This window comes from Mustelus asterias, chromosome 15 (genome assembly GCF_964213995.1).
Source record: "Mustelus asterias chromosome 15, sMusAst1.hap1.1, whole genome shotgun sequence".
Lineage (NCBI taxonomy): Eukaryota > Metazoa > Chordata > Chondrichthyes > Carcharhiniformes > Triakidae > Mustelus > Mustelus asterias.
The window spans coordinates 85880467-85894614 of record NC_135815.1 but is presented as its reverse complement, the minus strand read 5'-3'; the positions used below and the strand labels follow the sequence as shown (position 1 = coordinate 85894614).

The 14148-nt window shown below is 46.1% G+C and overlaps 1 protein-coding gene across 9 annotated transcripts in view; it reads right to left on the bottom strand.

The window, feature by feature from the left end:
• LOC144504621 (pleckstrin homology domain-containing family G member 1-like) overlaps window positions 1-14148 on the bottom strand; it is a 201765-nt gene that overhangs the window by 135134 nt on the left and 52483 nt on the right. The window lies entirely within an intron of this gene.

Below are 14148 nucleotides of genomic sequence, written 5' to 3'. Positions count from 1 at the left end.
ACCAGAGCAGGTGAAAGGCTCACCTCCTGACTTCCCAAAGCCTGTCAACCATATATAAAGCACAAGTCAGGAGCGTGATGGAATACTGTCCACTTGCCTGAATGAGTGCAGTTCCAACAACACTCAAGAAGCTTGACACCATCCAGAACAAAGCCGCCCGCTTGATTGCTACCCCGTCCATAAACATTCAATCCCTCCACCACCAACGCACAGTGGCAGCCATGTGTACCATCCACAAGATGCACTCCAGGAACTCACAAAGATTCCTTAGCAGCGTCTTCCAAACCCATGACCATTACCATCTGGAAGGACAACAGCAGTAGATACCTGGGAACACCACTACCTGGAGGTCCCCTCCAAGTCACTCACCATTCTGACTTAGAAATATATTGTCGCTCCTTCACTGCCACTGGGACAAAATCCTGGAACTCCCTCCCTAACAGCACTATGGGTATTCCTCCACCTCAGAGACTGCAGCGATTCAAGAGAGCAGCTCACCACCACCTTCTAAAGGGGCAACTCGGGATGGGCAATAAATGCTGGCCTAGCCAGCGATCCGCATATCCTGTACATGAATTTTTAAAAAGAAATCCAAGGTACCATTCTGGTAAATGTGCCCTACTGAATTTTACCCTCTGTGACTGAATTCGGTTTGTGTACCTTAGCCTGATTATTGTGGTCCTCTGACACCAAATCATCTGTCAGCCACATTTGTTCCAGCAGTGTGAGTTATCACAAGCTTGACATAGGATGACATAGAATTTTACAGCCCAACAGGTTGATGACAATGTTTATGTTCTACAGGAGCCTCCTTTCACCACTCTTCATCTAATCCTAGCAGCATATCCCTTTTACAATTCCAATATCCAGGCAATGAAGGATAGAACTGGAGCCTGGACTTCATGCACTTATTAGCTTTTAGTTACAGAATCACACATTGTACATCATACACCAACAACCACACTTTCAGCTTGCCCCACATTATATCATATACATTGTATCCTGAATAAAATTAATGGCCAATTGTTACGTAATAAAAATGCCGTTCTGCCTCTAACTTCCCCTTAAATGCATCTGTGCTATTCTCCTCAACTGCTCTAATGTAATAGTGAGTTCGACATTCTATCCATTCTCTGGATAAAGGCGTTTCTCCTGATTTCCCTATTGAATTTATTAGTGACCATCTTATATATATTACCTCTAGCTTTGCAGTCCATCTCAATGGAAATATCGGCCGGAATTCTCCCATCCTGCATGCCACTGGAATTTTAGCGGGCAGGTTGCAGACAATGTGAAACCCCATTGGCAGTCGTGCAGGAATTTCCGGTTTTTAGACCAGCACGGCCGGAGAATTCCTCCCATCTTCTCTACATGTACTCTGTCAAGCCTCTATCATCATTTAAAGAGTTTTATCAGGACACCTTTCAGTCCTTCTCTTTCCTAAAGTAAAGAGGCCACCTGATCAGTCCCTTCTGATAGTTAGAACCTCTCAGTTCTGGTATCATCCATGTAAATCTTCACAAGCAAATCAGGAAGGCCCACAGGCTGTCTGTTTTTGTGCCAAGATTATTTTATATGAGGAGGCGGGGATGGGGGGTTGATAGTGGACCGTATCCTGTTAATCCAAGCCTGGCTCTAATAACAGTGCGGTAATGTAAATAGTACCAACTGTACGTGACTAAGTTAAACGGACTCCACAGTAATTATGCAGAAACACTCCATAATTGTTTTCATATTGATGCTATTTTGGGACTCACTTTTCAACTGGATTTGAAATACATCGGGGAGGGCAGGAAGTTGTCAGCAGTTGTTTCAATTTTTTTTTAAAAAGCTTCCCTTTTAATTAGTAGCAGGATCCAGGAGGCCGCAACCAATTTTCTCACAGGCATTCACGACATTGAGCAATTTGCCGCCACTGTGAGATATAATTACATTGTCTGATTTGGAACACTCCTGTGGTATCTCTAAATGTGGGGGATTGCAGGGAATATTACAAGAAAAAGAATGGTGATGTGTTTGGTAGGCAGCATGACGAGAGGCAACATGAACTAAATGGTTCAATTTTAAAGTGGGTGCAGCAACAGAGAGAACTGAAGAAGTATGTCCACAAATCTCTGACAGTAGTAGGACAAGTTGAGGAGACTTTGGGACTGTTGGCTTAATAAAAGGATGTGGAGATGCCGGCATTGGACTGGGGTAAACACAGTAAGAAGTCTCACAACACCAGGTTAAAGTCCAACAGGTTTATTTGGTAGCAAAAGCCACTAGCTTTCGGAGCGCTGCCCCTTCGTCAGGTGAGTGGGAGTTCTGTTCACAAACAGGGCATAGAAAGACACAAACTCAATTTACAAAATAATGATTGGAATGCGAGTCTTTACAGGTAATCAAGTCTTAAAGGTACAGACAATGTGAGTGGAGAGAGGGCCAAGCACAGGTTAAAGAGATGTGTATTGTCTCCAGACAGGACAGTTAGTGAGATTTTGCAAGCCCAGGCAAGTTGTGGGGGTTACAGATAGTGTGCCATGAACCCAAGATCCCGGTTGAGGCCATCCTCATGTGTGCGGAACTTGGCTATCAGTCTCTGCTCAGCGACTCTGCGTTGTCGTGTGTCGTGAAGGCCGCTTTGGAGAACGCTTACCCAAAAATCAGAGGCTGAATGCCCGTGACCGCTGAAGTGTTCCTCAACAGGAAGAGAACACTCTTGCCTGGTGATTGTCAAGCGGTGTTGATTCATCCGTTGTCGTAGCGTCTGCATGGTCTCCCCAATGTACCAGGCCTCAGGACATCCTTTCCTGCAGCATATCAGGTAGACAACATTGGCCGAGTTGCAAGAGTACCTGGTGGATGGTGTTCTCACGTGAGATGATGGCATCCGTGTCGATGATCCGGCACGTCTTGCGGAGGTTGCTGTGGCAGGGTTGTGTGGTGTTGTGGTCACTGTTCTCCTGAAGGCTGGGTAGTTTGCTGCGGACAATGGTCTGTTTGAGGTTGTGTGGTTGTTTGAAGGCAAGAAGTGGGGGTATGGGGATGGCCTTGGCGAGATGTTCGTCTTCATCAATGACATGTTGAAGGCTCCGGAGAAGATGTCGTAGCTTCTCCGCTCCGGGGAAGTACTGGACGACGAAGGGTACTCTGTCCACCGTGTCCCGTGTTTGTCTTCTGAGGAGGTCGGTGCGGTTTTTCGCTGTGGCACGTCGGAACTGTCGATCGATGAGTCGAGCACCATATCCTGTTCTTATGAGGGCATCTTTCAGTGTCTGGAGGTGTCTGTTGTGATCCTCCTCATCCGAGCAGATCCTGTGTATATGGAGGGCTTGTCCGTAGGGGATGGCTTCTTTAACGTGTTTAGGGTGGAAGCTGGAGAAGTTTGTAAATTGAGTTTGTAAATTTGTAGTTTGTAAATTGAGTTTGTGTCTTTGTGCCATGTTTGTGAACAGAACTCCCACTCACCTGACGAAGGGGCAGCGCTCCGAAAGCGAGTGGCTTTTGCTACCAAATAAACCTGTTGGACTTTAACCTGGTGTTGTGAGACTTCTTACTTAATAAAAGGAAGCATAGAGTATTAAAGAAAGGATATTATGCTAAACCTTTATAAATGCTGGTTACGCACCAACTGAAATATACTTCCAATTTTAGGCAGCACTCTTTCGAAAGGACATCAAGGCACAGAGGAGATTCACCAAGGGTGAGGGGCTACAGTTATATAAAGAGACCAGAGAAGCTGGGTTGCTCTCCTCAGAGCAAAGAGGGTTACAGAGAGGATTTAATAAATTCAAAATCAGGTTGAAGGTAACTGGCAAGAGATGCAGATGCAAGCAGTAAACAAGTCATTTTCCACACAGTGGGTTATGATCGGAAAGCACTGCCTGAAAAGGTGGTGGAAGCAGATTCCACAGTAATTTTCAAAAGGGGATTGAATATATATTTGATGAGAAGATTTTTCGTGGCTTTCAGAAAAGGGCAGCAAATTGGAACTAATTGGATAGCTCTTTGAAAGAGTTCTGTGATAACCCCTACGATTTCCATGGGGAATCACTGATTGATTTCCCCATGAGACTCGTTGAGTATGAGTTCCCCTGGTAACAGGCAGTGGCCTGCCCAGCTGGAACTCATTACCTGAGCCTTTTATAAGGTAGGCCCAGGATTGGGCCTGCTGAACGGTAGTCCCAGGCAGGTGTGTGCACCATCTTAGTGATTTTACTTTGCATTCTGTAATAAACTATGTTCTTTTCCAGCTGGGTTTTGCCTTTAAGCCTGTGGGACACCAAGGTTAGATTGGTCATGTGCACTGGGGAGCTCTTACTTATTGTTGAGACTACTGTAACCCCAGTTGGACATGGGCAACAGACAGTCCAACTCCCAAGGTCAAGGCCCAGGGCCTAGTCTTTTGGGAAGGGACTGGCTACAGAAAATCCACCTGGATTGGCAACAGATCTTTAAAATGCGTACTGGCAATTTATATAAAGTCATTGGGAAATATCCCAAAGTGTTCCAAGAAGACCTTGAGAAAATTAGAGGTGCTAGGGCCAAGATCTACATGGACTAAGAGGCCCGACCTAAATACTTCAAAGCACCAGTCCCCTATGCCCTACCTGCCAAAGTAGAGGCCAAACTGGAATGTCTCGGGGAACTTGGCATTCTACACCCAGTACAGTTTTCTGAATGTAGTCCCAGTTTTAAAAACCTGACCATTTGGTCCGTCTCTGTGGAGATTATAGGTTCAGTAAGAAGTTTAACAACACCAGGTTAAAGTCCAACAGGTTTATTTTTGTCCCCCCCACGTGCTGTCCCCCCCGCCGTGCTTGTTCCCCCCTGCTGTTTGCCCCCCCTTTTCCTCCACTCCCCCCCCCCCCCCCCCGCTCTTTTTCCTCTCTAAGACCCACCCTGACCAATTCCTCCAGTCACACCAGGATTCCCCTCCCTCTAAATCCCTCCAAATCCCAGCCCTATCCCTAAGGGCTCCCTCCCCAGCTCCCGAACTGCTATCCCCGCCCCCACCAACAGACCCAAACCCCACTGCTGAATATGGAGATTATAGGTTGACAGTCAGCAGAGCCCCCTGCTTAGACAGATATCCTTTGCCACACATAGAAGACTTGCATGCAAAAATTAGCCATGAGCCATGCCTACCTCCAGCTGGAGCTTGGGATATGAATGAAGTGTGTAGGGAATGAATTTAAATAACACATTTAGCTCATGGAGGTTGGACAGATAAACTGCATCTTGAGCTCTCAAACATCTTGGACTACATAAATAATCCAGTGATCTTTCCAAATGTTTACATAGAGGAAAAGATAAGCTCCCCATGCACTATGGCGATTGGAGAATCAGAGATTCCCCATCATCCCTGAAGCCACGTAATCTCCTGTTATTAGAGGATTATAACCCTTTCAGTAAAGATTTATTTTCTAAAATAATCTGCATTAAGTTAATTTTTTTCCCCTCATGTTATATAGGCAAGTGGGATGACCAGGATTTCACAGTGTGTTTGCGGTCTAGCCAGTACACTATGAATGTCTCACCACAATCACTACATACTTGACTCTTGTGGATTTAGTTTAATTAGTAGTCTTTCACATGGAACTTAGTCTGAGACTGCAGATGAACTCTACAGCAGGGACTTCCACCATACACTAACATTCTTAAAGAAATTGAGGAACCCTGACATATGCCTTCCCGATCCGTGCTGTCTGCCACAATACGCTCTTCTATAAAGATACTCTTCCAGCGTAAGAGTGTGCATTTATATAGCACCTTTCATTACCTCAGGAGACCCCAAAACACTTCACAGCCAATGAAGTACTCAATGTCACGATGTAGGACAAACGACGGCAAGGACCAAAAAAAGCAATGAGATAAATGACCAGGTGATCTTTATTTAGAGATGTTAGTTGAGTAATAAATATTTGACCAGGTCAATGGGGAGTACTGCCTTGCTCCTCTCTGAAATAGTGCCACAGGATCTTTCACATCCACACAAGAATCACAAGGGGAAATTTTCCTGTCACGCCCACCATGGGAATTGTAGCGGGTGGGGTGCGGGTCATGCAAAGGTCCGTTGACCTCAGGCGGGATTTTCCGGTTTTGGGGTGAGTGTGGCCGGAAAATTCCACCCTCAGAGTCAGAGTAATACAGTGCAGAAAAGGCCTTCAGCCCATCAAATCTGCACTAATAATAATTAACACTAAAGGTGCGCTCATCCCATTTTCCTGCATTTGTCCCATATCTTTGAATATTAAGATATTTCAAGTGCTCATCAAATATTTTTTAAAGGTTGTAAGGTTTCCGGCCTCCACTACCTTCCCAGGCAGTGCATTCCAGATTCTCACCACCCTCTGAGTGAAAATTATTTTCTCAAAATCCACTCTGAATCTCCTGCCCCTTACCTAAAACTTGCCCCCTCGTGGTTGACCCCTCAATCAAGGGGAACAGCTGCTCCCTACTCAGTCTGTCCATAAAACTCATAATCTTATACACCTCAATCATATCACCTCCACTCAGCCTTCTCTGCTCTAAAGAAAACAATCCAAGCCTATCCAGTCTCTCCTTATTACTCACATGCTCCATCCCAGGCAACATCCTGGTGAACCTCCTCTGTACCATCTCTATTGCTACCACATCCTTCCTATAGTGGGTAGATTCTGGATTGACACTTGCTCAGAATCTTCTAATCCAAAAGTGAGAGTGCTACCACTGAGTCATCCTTAGTATTATCATTTCATTCATTTTGGCTCTTGTTAATGCAAGGCTAATGGGCCTGTTGTTACCTGGATTAGAATAGTCCCCAATTTTAAACAAAGGCACTGCAATTCCTGTTCTACGGATTTTCCCCAGACAGCTAATAAACAAGCCAATGCTTCCTTTAGTTCTCTGGGCGTAGCCCAGGGGATTTATAAATCTTCAGCCATTTTATTTAACTAAATATCACCACCTCACCAATTTCAAAATATTCTATGATGTTTGTTGTTTGCTATTTGAAGAGCAAAATATTACTCTTCACCAAATTAGTTCACTACTGTCAATTCATCTTCAATAATTGCAACATCTTTAAAGACTTTACCGTCCTGACAAACCACTCTATTAGAATCAAAGGCCGGAATTTTACCATCCCGCCCACCACGGGAGATTGGAGTGGACGAGAGGTGGTCAATGGAATGGTCCGTTGACCTCAAGACGGGATTTATAGTTTTGCAGTGAGCAAAGCCGTAAAGTCCCGCCCATAGAATCACACAGCACAGATGGACGGCACGGTAGCACAGTGGTTAGCACTGCTGCTTCACAGCTCCAGGGACCTGGGTTCGATTGCCGGCTTGGATTACTGTCTGTGTGGAGTTTGCACATTCTCCTCGAGTCTGCGTGGGTTTCCTCCGGGTGCTTCGGTTTCCTCCCACACTCCAAAGATGTGCGGGTTAGGTTGATTGACCATGCTAAAATTGCCCCTTAGTGTCCTGAGATGCGTAGATTAGAGGGATTAGCGGGTAAAATATGTAGGGATATGGAGGTAGGGCCTGGGATTGTGGTCAGTGCAGACTCGATGGGCCAAATGGCCTCTTTCTGCACCGTAGGATTTCTATGATTCTAAGATGGTGACCATTTGGCCCATTCAGCCTATGTCTGTTCTTTGAAAGAGCTAGTCAACTAACCCCACCTTTGTTCGCCTTTCCCCACAACCCTGCAATTTGTTTTTTTTTTAAGTACGGCATGCATCCAATTCTCTACCGAAAGTCACTGTTAAATCTGCTTTCACCAACCTTTCAGGCAAACCTTTCCGGATCACAACAGCCTGGTGTGTAAAAGAGATTCCCCTCATTTCCACCCAGGATTTTTCACCATTTATCTAAAATTATCTAAATGTGACGGGAATCAACACGGGTGGGTCTGTAAAATTTGGAAAGCAGCTAAAAGTGTGTTGACTTTTGGAAAATCCCTCCCAGCGTCCATGGTAATTTATTTTCCAAGCAGTTAAAACAGTTTCCTCTTATTTACCGAATAAAACACCTCATAATTTTGAACACCTTTATCAAATCTCCCCTTATCTTTTTTGGCTCTAAGGAGAACAATCCCAGCTTCTCCAGTCTCCACATATAATTGAAACCCCTCATATCTGATACCAGCTACGTTATGTATATTAATAATATGAAATTGAAAATACAGATACACTCTCTCAAAATGGCAGCCTTGAGACCGGGCGGGACTTTGGATTTTGTCAGACTTCGGATCGGGCGCTCTGAACAGTGGACAGCTTGGGCCCAGCCAGGTGGGTCAAGGGTTGCTTGGAGAGTGGCATGCAAGCAACTAAGGGAATAACAAGTCTGGCACCATGCAGCGCCAAACCAAATTATCAGGATAGGTTAATTTCAAGAGAGTAAAATATAAAAAATATGCACCCTAAAAATGACTGGTTTTTAGACAGCTGGTTCTGAGAGGGATCTGTAAGTTCAATTCTTCTGCTCAGTCACTTCTGTTAGATAACTCTCCAGTGTTCTTTCCACAGCCATAACATTTTTATTAACCAAGCTGAAAATTTTTTCATGTACAAACCTTTCAGATCTTTTAATTGTAAGGTGATATCTGGAACAGGGACAAGGTCATACGTACAGAACAGTAAATTTAACATCTGTTGCAGGGGAAGTCTTTGAAATAGTCACAAGAGGTTTAGTGTGCAAACACATGTTGTATAAAAAGGCAAGTTCTACAAGAGCAGCAGTATTAAAATATAAAAAATGAGAAGTAGCTACTTTGGCTTTTCGAGTCTGCTGCACCATTCAATAAGATCATGGTTGATCTGATTGAGGCTTGATGAAGTTATGGTAACCCTTTATAAATCACTAGTTAGACCTCAGCTGGAATGTTGTGTCCAAGTCTGGGCACCATCCTTTCTCGTATGTCCTTTAAGGCGAAGATATTCACAATCTGGGGTGTTTGGTTGGGTTCCACTGGGTAGGTAGGTGACTACTAAGGCCAAACTGAAGAATCTTCTGCAAATAGGACAGGATACCTCAGATGATTGAGTTGTTGGCTGGGGATTTCCTCTCCCCATATTTTCTCTCTCCCTCTGATATGTGCTTGCTTTTGAAGGAGGCCACACCATTTTTTTATTCTGGTGCAGCAATCCTGGATAAGCTTCTTTCAAGACTTGAATTCGATATCAAAACTCCTAAGTGAAGCCTTCAGAGTGTCTTTGTAGCGCTTCATGTGACTGCCAAGAGACCAAACACCAGGATCAAATTCTCTATAGAAGATTTGCTTTGGTAAACAAGTATCAGGCATTCTGACCACATGACCAGCCCATCTCAGTTGTGACTGTCTTAATATGGTGTGGATGCTTGGCATGCCAGCTTGTGTGAGTACTTCAGTGTCTGGTATTTTGTCCTGCCATCTGGTCTTCAAAAGCTCCCGAAGGCAGTTCAAAATGAAAGTGTTTGAGCTTCTTGGCGTGACTGGTACACAGTCAGAGTGGGCAGGACTATTGCTTTGTAGACTTGCAATTTGAAAGTTAAACTTACTCGCTTTGATCCCAGACTGGTGTTTGAAGTCTGTCAAAAGCTACACTTGTTTTGACAATTTTTGCATGTGTTGTCATCAATATAGACAGCTTGAGAGTGTGTACTGGCAAGCTAAGTGAACTTATCCACTGCTGACAGATTCTGGTTATGGACTGAAAACTTGGGCTCGAGATAGAGCTTTCCTGGAGCAGGCTGGTACATTATTTCTGTTTTCTTCATGTTGACCTGAAGTTATCACATGCATTGAAGAACAAATTTAGCTTTGAAATCGTGAAGTATTTCCTTGGTTTCTGCCTGTGGTTGCCACAGAATGAGCAGCTTCCCTGCAATATTTGATTTCCATGCTAGGGTGACCAAAGTGGAAGGCACCAGAGAGCATGGTGGAGAAAAACATGCTGAAATGGTTTGATGCTAGCACACAGCCATGTTTAACCGCAATAATGACTGGGAGTGGATCAAAAGAGTCACCATCACCCAAGGCATGTGCAAGCATGCTTTCATGAATTGTCAAACCATTATGATAAATTTCTCAGGGCAGCCAAATTTCTCCATTCTCTTCCTAAAGTCCTCATGGCTGACAGTGTCAAAGGCCTCAATCAAGTCAACAAATGTGATGTAGAGATCCATGTTCTGATCTTAGCATTTCTCCTGGAGCTGTCTAACCGCAAACACCATATCATTGGTCCCTTTACCTATTCTGAAACTGGCAGTAGATTCATGTTGAGACGTTGAAGGGTCATAGTGAAGATTATACCAGCAACGGAGAGGAGAGAGATTCCTCTATGATCGTCACAAAATTGACGAGTTCCTTCTTGCTTGTACAATGGAGGTATCTTTGTATTCTTGCGGGATGGTTCCTTGCTCCCACAGAGACAGAAAGAATTCAGTGAGCTTCTTTACCAGGCACTGACCTCCAGCCTTGTAGACCTCAACTGGATCAGTACACTGGGAGCTTTGCCACTGGACAGGAGTCTGATTGTCTTCACAGGGGGCGATTTTACAATTTTGATTCTAAGTGCTGAATCTGGGCGTGATTCCAGTCTGACTTGGAAACCTGTTCTCAGGCGCCTCCATACTCACTGGGCCTGATTTTACCATTTTCATTCTAAGTGCTGAGTCTGGGCGCAATCTGGACTTCGAAATCTGCTTTCAGGCACCCCCATACACACAGCCTGAAAAAAAAAATCGCGGGTCCCATTCGCACTGTGGGCGGGGCTTAGCATGCCCGAAACGATCGGAGCTCTGAACTGCGCATGCGCATTTAGAAAAAAAATTGAAAAAGCGCACCCGTGTCAGATCGCTCCCGGGCCAGAGAAAGCGGCCTGGGAGCGAAAAGTGGGAGCGATGGCCCCCACAGACATCACTGTCCCCCTTATCCACCCACCCCCCGCTACCCAGACCGATCGCGATTCCCTGTCCCCCTCCCCCCACCGATCGCCCGCAGAGTGGCAGCGGACCCCCCTGCCCCCTCCCAGAGATCAATCTGTTCCCCCCCCAACCAGTGAGTGATCAGGCCTCCCCCCGCCCCCAACAGAGATACATCTTACCTGCCTCCCTCCTCCCCCACCCCCAGAGAATGATCTGGCCTCACTCTCCCCCCCTCCCAAGAGGAACACCTGACCCGCCTCCTCCTCCCTCCCCCCCCCCAACCAGACAAAGATCAGCCTTCCCCCCACCACCACCAGGCAATGATTGGCCCTCCCATCCCCTCCCCACCGTCACCAGACAACGATAGCCCCCCCCTAGAGAATGATCTGGCCTCACTCCCTCCCCCCCCCCCCCTGCCCCAGCAGACAACGATCTGACCCGCCTCCCTACACCCCCCCCACCACCGAGCTGAGTCAGAGAGCCGTTGAAAGCACTGAACTCAGCTCTTCAGCAGCTGGAGCGCCCGATTCAGACTTTTATTCAGCATGTTCATTTCGGCGCGATTCCGGATCGGCGAACGTGGTGGTAAAGGGGGAAATGCTGATAAAGTTGGGCGGGCAGTTCATTAATTCAATTTAAATGCATGCAAATGCATTTAAATCGCCGTTGCGCCCGTTTTGGGTGCGAATCGGATCGCGGCCATTCCCGGGTCTCAGTAAAGTGGCCATCTGCGCGGATCGTGTTAATGGCCTCGCACCCGACTTGACCACGTTTTTGAGCCTGTTCCTACGCAATGGTAAAATAGGGCCCACTTAGTCTGAAAAAAAAATTGCGAGTCTGAATTGCGCTGTGGGCGGGGCTTATTGCGCCTGAAACGCTGCTGCTCCGATCGGAGCTTTGAACTGCGCATGTGCCATGAAAAAAAAATTGAAAAACGCTCCCCTGTCACAGCGCTCCTGGGCCACAAAAAAACGGATAAAGCGGCCCGGGATCAATGGCCCCCACAGACATCGCCCCGCTCTCACAACATAACTGTCCCCTTTATCCACCCACTAGCACCCCCCCCTACTACCCAGCCCAATCGTGACCCCCCGCCCTACTTACCCCCCACCGATCGTCTGCAGAGTGGCAGCGGACCACCCCTCCCCCCACCAAAGATCCATCTGGCCTCCCTCTCCACCAGAGAATGATCTGGCCCTCCCTCCTCCCCCCCCCCCCCCCCACTAGAGAACGATCTGGCCCTCCCTGCCCCCCCCCCCGACCAGAGAACCATCTGGCTTCCCTCCCCCCACCAGCGAATGATCTGACCTCCCTCCTCCTCCCCCCACACCCGAGAATGCTCTTGCCCGCTTCTCTCCCTCCCCCACCACCAATCTGGAAACTCTGAACTTATCTCTTCAGAAGCTGCAGCCCCCGAAACAGACCTTTGCCGAGCATTTCTGTTTCTCGCCGAATCTGGGCGGGTGAACGCAATGGTAAAGGGGGAAATGCAGGTAAGATTGGGCGTCCATCTCATTAAGTCAATTTAAATGCATGCAAATGCATGGTTTAACAGACAGATTTCAGAGCATTCAAGCATATCTTTCAGTCTTTGTGGTCAATTTGACTAAAGTTGCTTTCTGATTCAGCCGATTATCTTGCATCTCTCAGAGCTTGCATTAGACAGTACTCCGGGTGTTTCGGTAGGTATTGAGCTTGGATAATGCTGAACTGTCATTGGTATAAACCCTGGACATGTTTCTCCTCCAGCAGTTTCTGGATTGTTTTTCACCCAACCACTGAATTTTGTTGCTCACAAGAAGAAAAGCTAAGGACCTCTGCAGCAGTGGAGTTCACTATATCCCTGAAGGTCACCCCATCATCTTCAATGCAGTGAGTGTCCATGCTTACGGTGCCTCTCAATTTCTCTGAGTGTGATTCCTTCATGATTGCCTGTTTGAGCCTTGAGACATCGAGGCATTTCTGGGACTCTCAGGCCCTGGGGCATAAAGAGGATTGATCCTAATATTTTACTGATGGTAGTCAGTCCAGCAGTCTGTGCCATGAACATCCATGCCCTCTGCATAGTGATGACATGGTCATTAGATGCCAATGTATAAAGCGAGATGGGGACTTGCATCCAAGACATCTTGTTGCAATTAGGGAGGCAGAAAATTGCATTGGTGATAAAGAGTTCATCTTCAGCAAGAGCAGAACGTTGTTGTTACAACTGTCAACTTTTTTTCTTCTGATCATCCTTCCCCATGCCTGATGATCTGCACCAACCCTTGTGTTGAAGTAACCAAAATAATCAGCTTGTCTGCCTTTGGCACAGTAGCAATCAACAAATGGAAGTTATTATAGAATTTATCCTTGACTTCATCAGGATTGGTCATTGTGGCGGATGAGTGTTGCTCGCCTGTTGCAGTACATGGTGCAGTTTAAGCACCATCAGGCGATCCGTAACAACCTTGGGAAGACAAATCAACTTACTGATGAGATGGTTCATGACAGCAAAGTTTACATCAGCTTCATCATTCATCTTTCCCATGGCCATGCAAATAGAATATGCAACCTCTTCCAATTTCTTTAAGCTGAGGGCAGCAGTCTGGATGTTGTACCTAGTCAGCTATGTATCAACAGGAACAGTTCTTGTCTCAGGTCTGTTGGCTGTGGTGTTATCCATGGGTGTCCATCCGTCCCACGTGCCATTGGTGACCGGTGTCACTTTTACTTTCTTATCTTAGATTGATTTCTGACCACATTAATAGGTTCCTGTTAGCTGTGGCCTCCTGACCAAGGAGGTGAAGCAAACAATATTTAAGGCAACTTTTCTCGCCCCTTCCTCATACTAGGAAGGTGAGATTCCCACTGTCCCCCATTAAAATCCAGCTCAGGGTCACCAATCTAGCTACAACATGGGGAAGGCACAGGTTACATTTGGACCACACACCCTGAACAGCCATTTGCTAATTTTAAGTGCAGAGAAAATCTTATTTATTCTATTTTGTGCCATTACCACACACAAACAAACAACAGAACCCAGAAAACTGCCTTACCAGAATCTAAACTATACCAGAATAAATTAAAAAGGCTAATGGAATGTTAGACTTTATCCCAAGAGGGCTGGAACACAAAAGATGGAAAGGTTATATTAGAGTTGTATGGAGCACTAGTTAGAGCCCACTTAGAGTACTCATTCCAGTTCAGGGCACTGCACCTCAGAAAGGGTATATCTGCCCTGGAGGAGGTCAGTGCTGAGGCTTACAGGGGTTAATTTATGGGAATGAGTTAC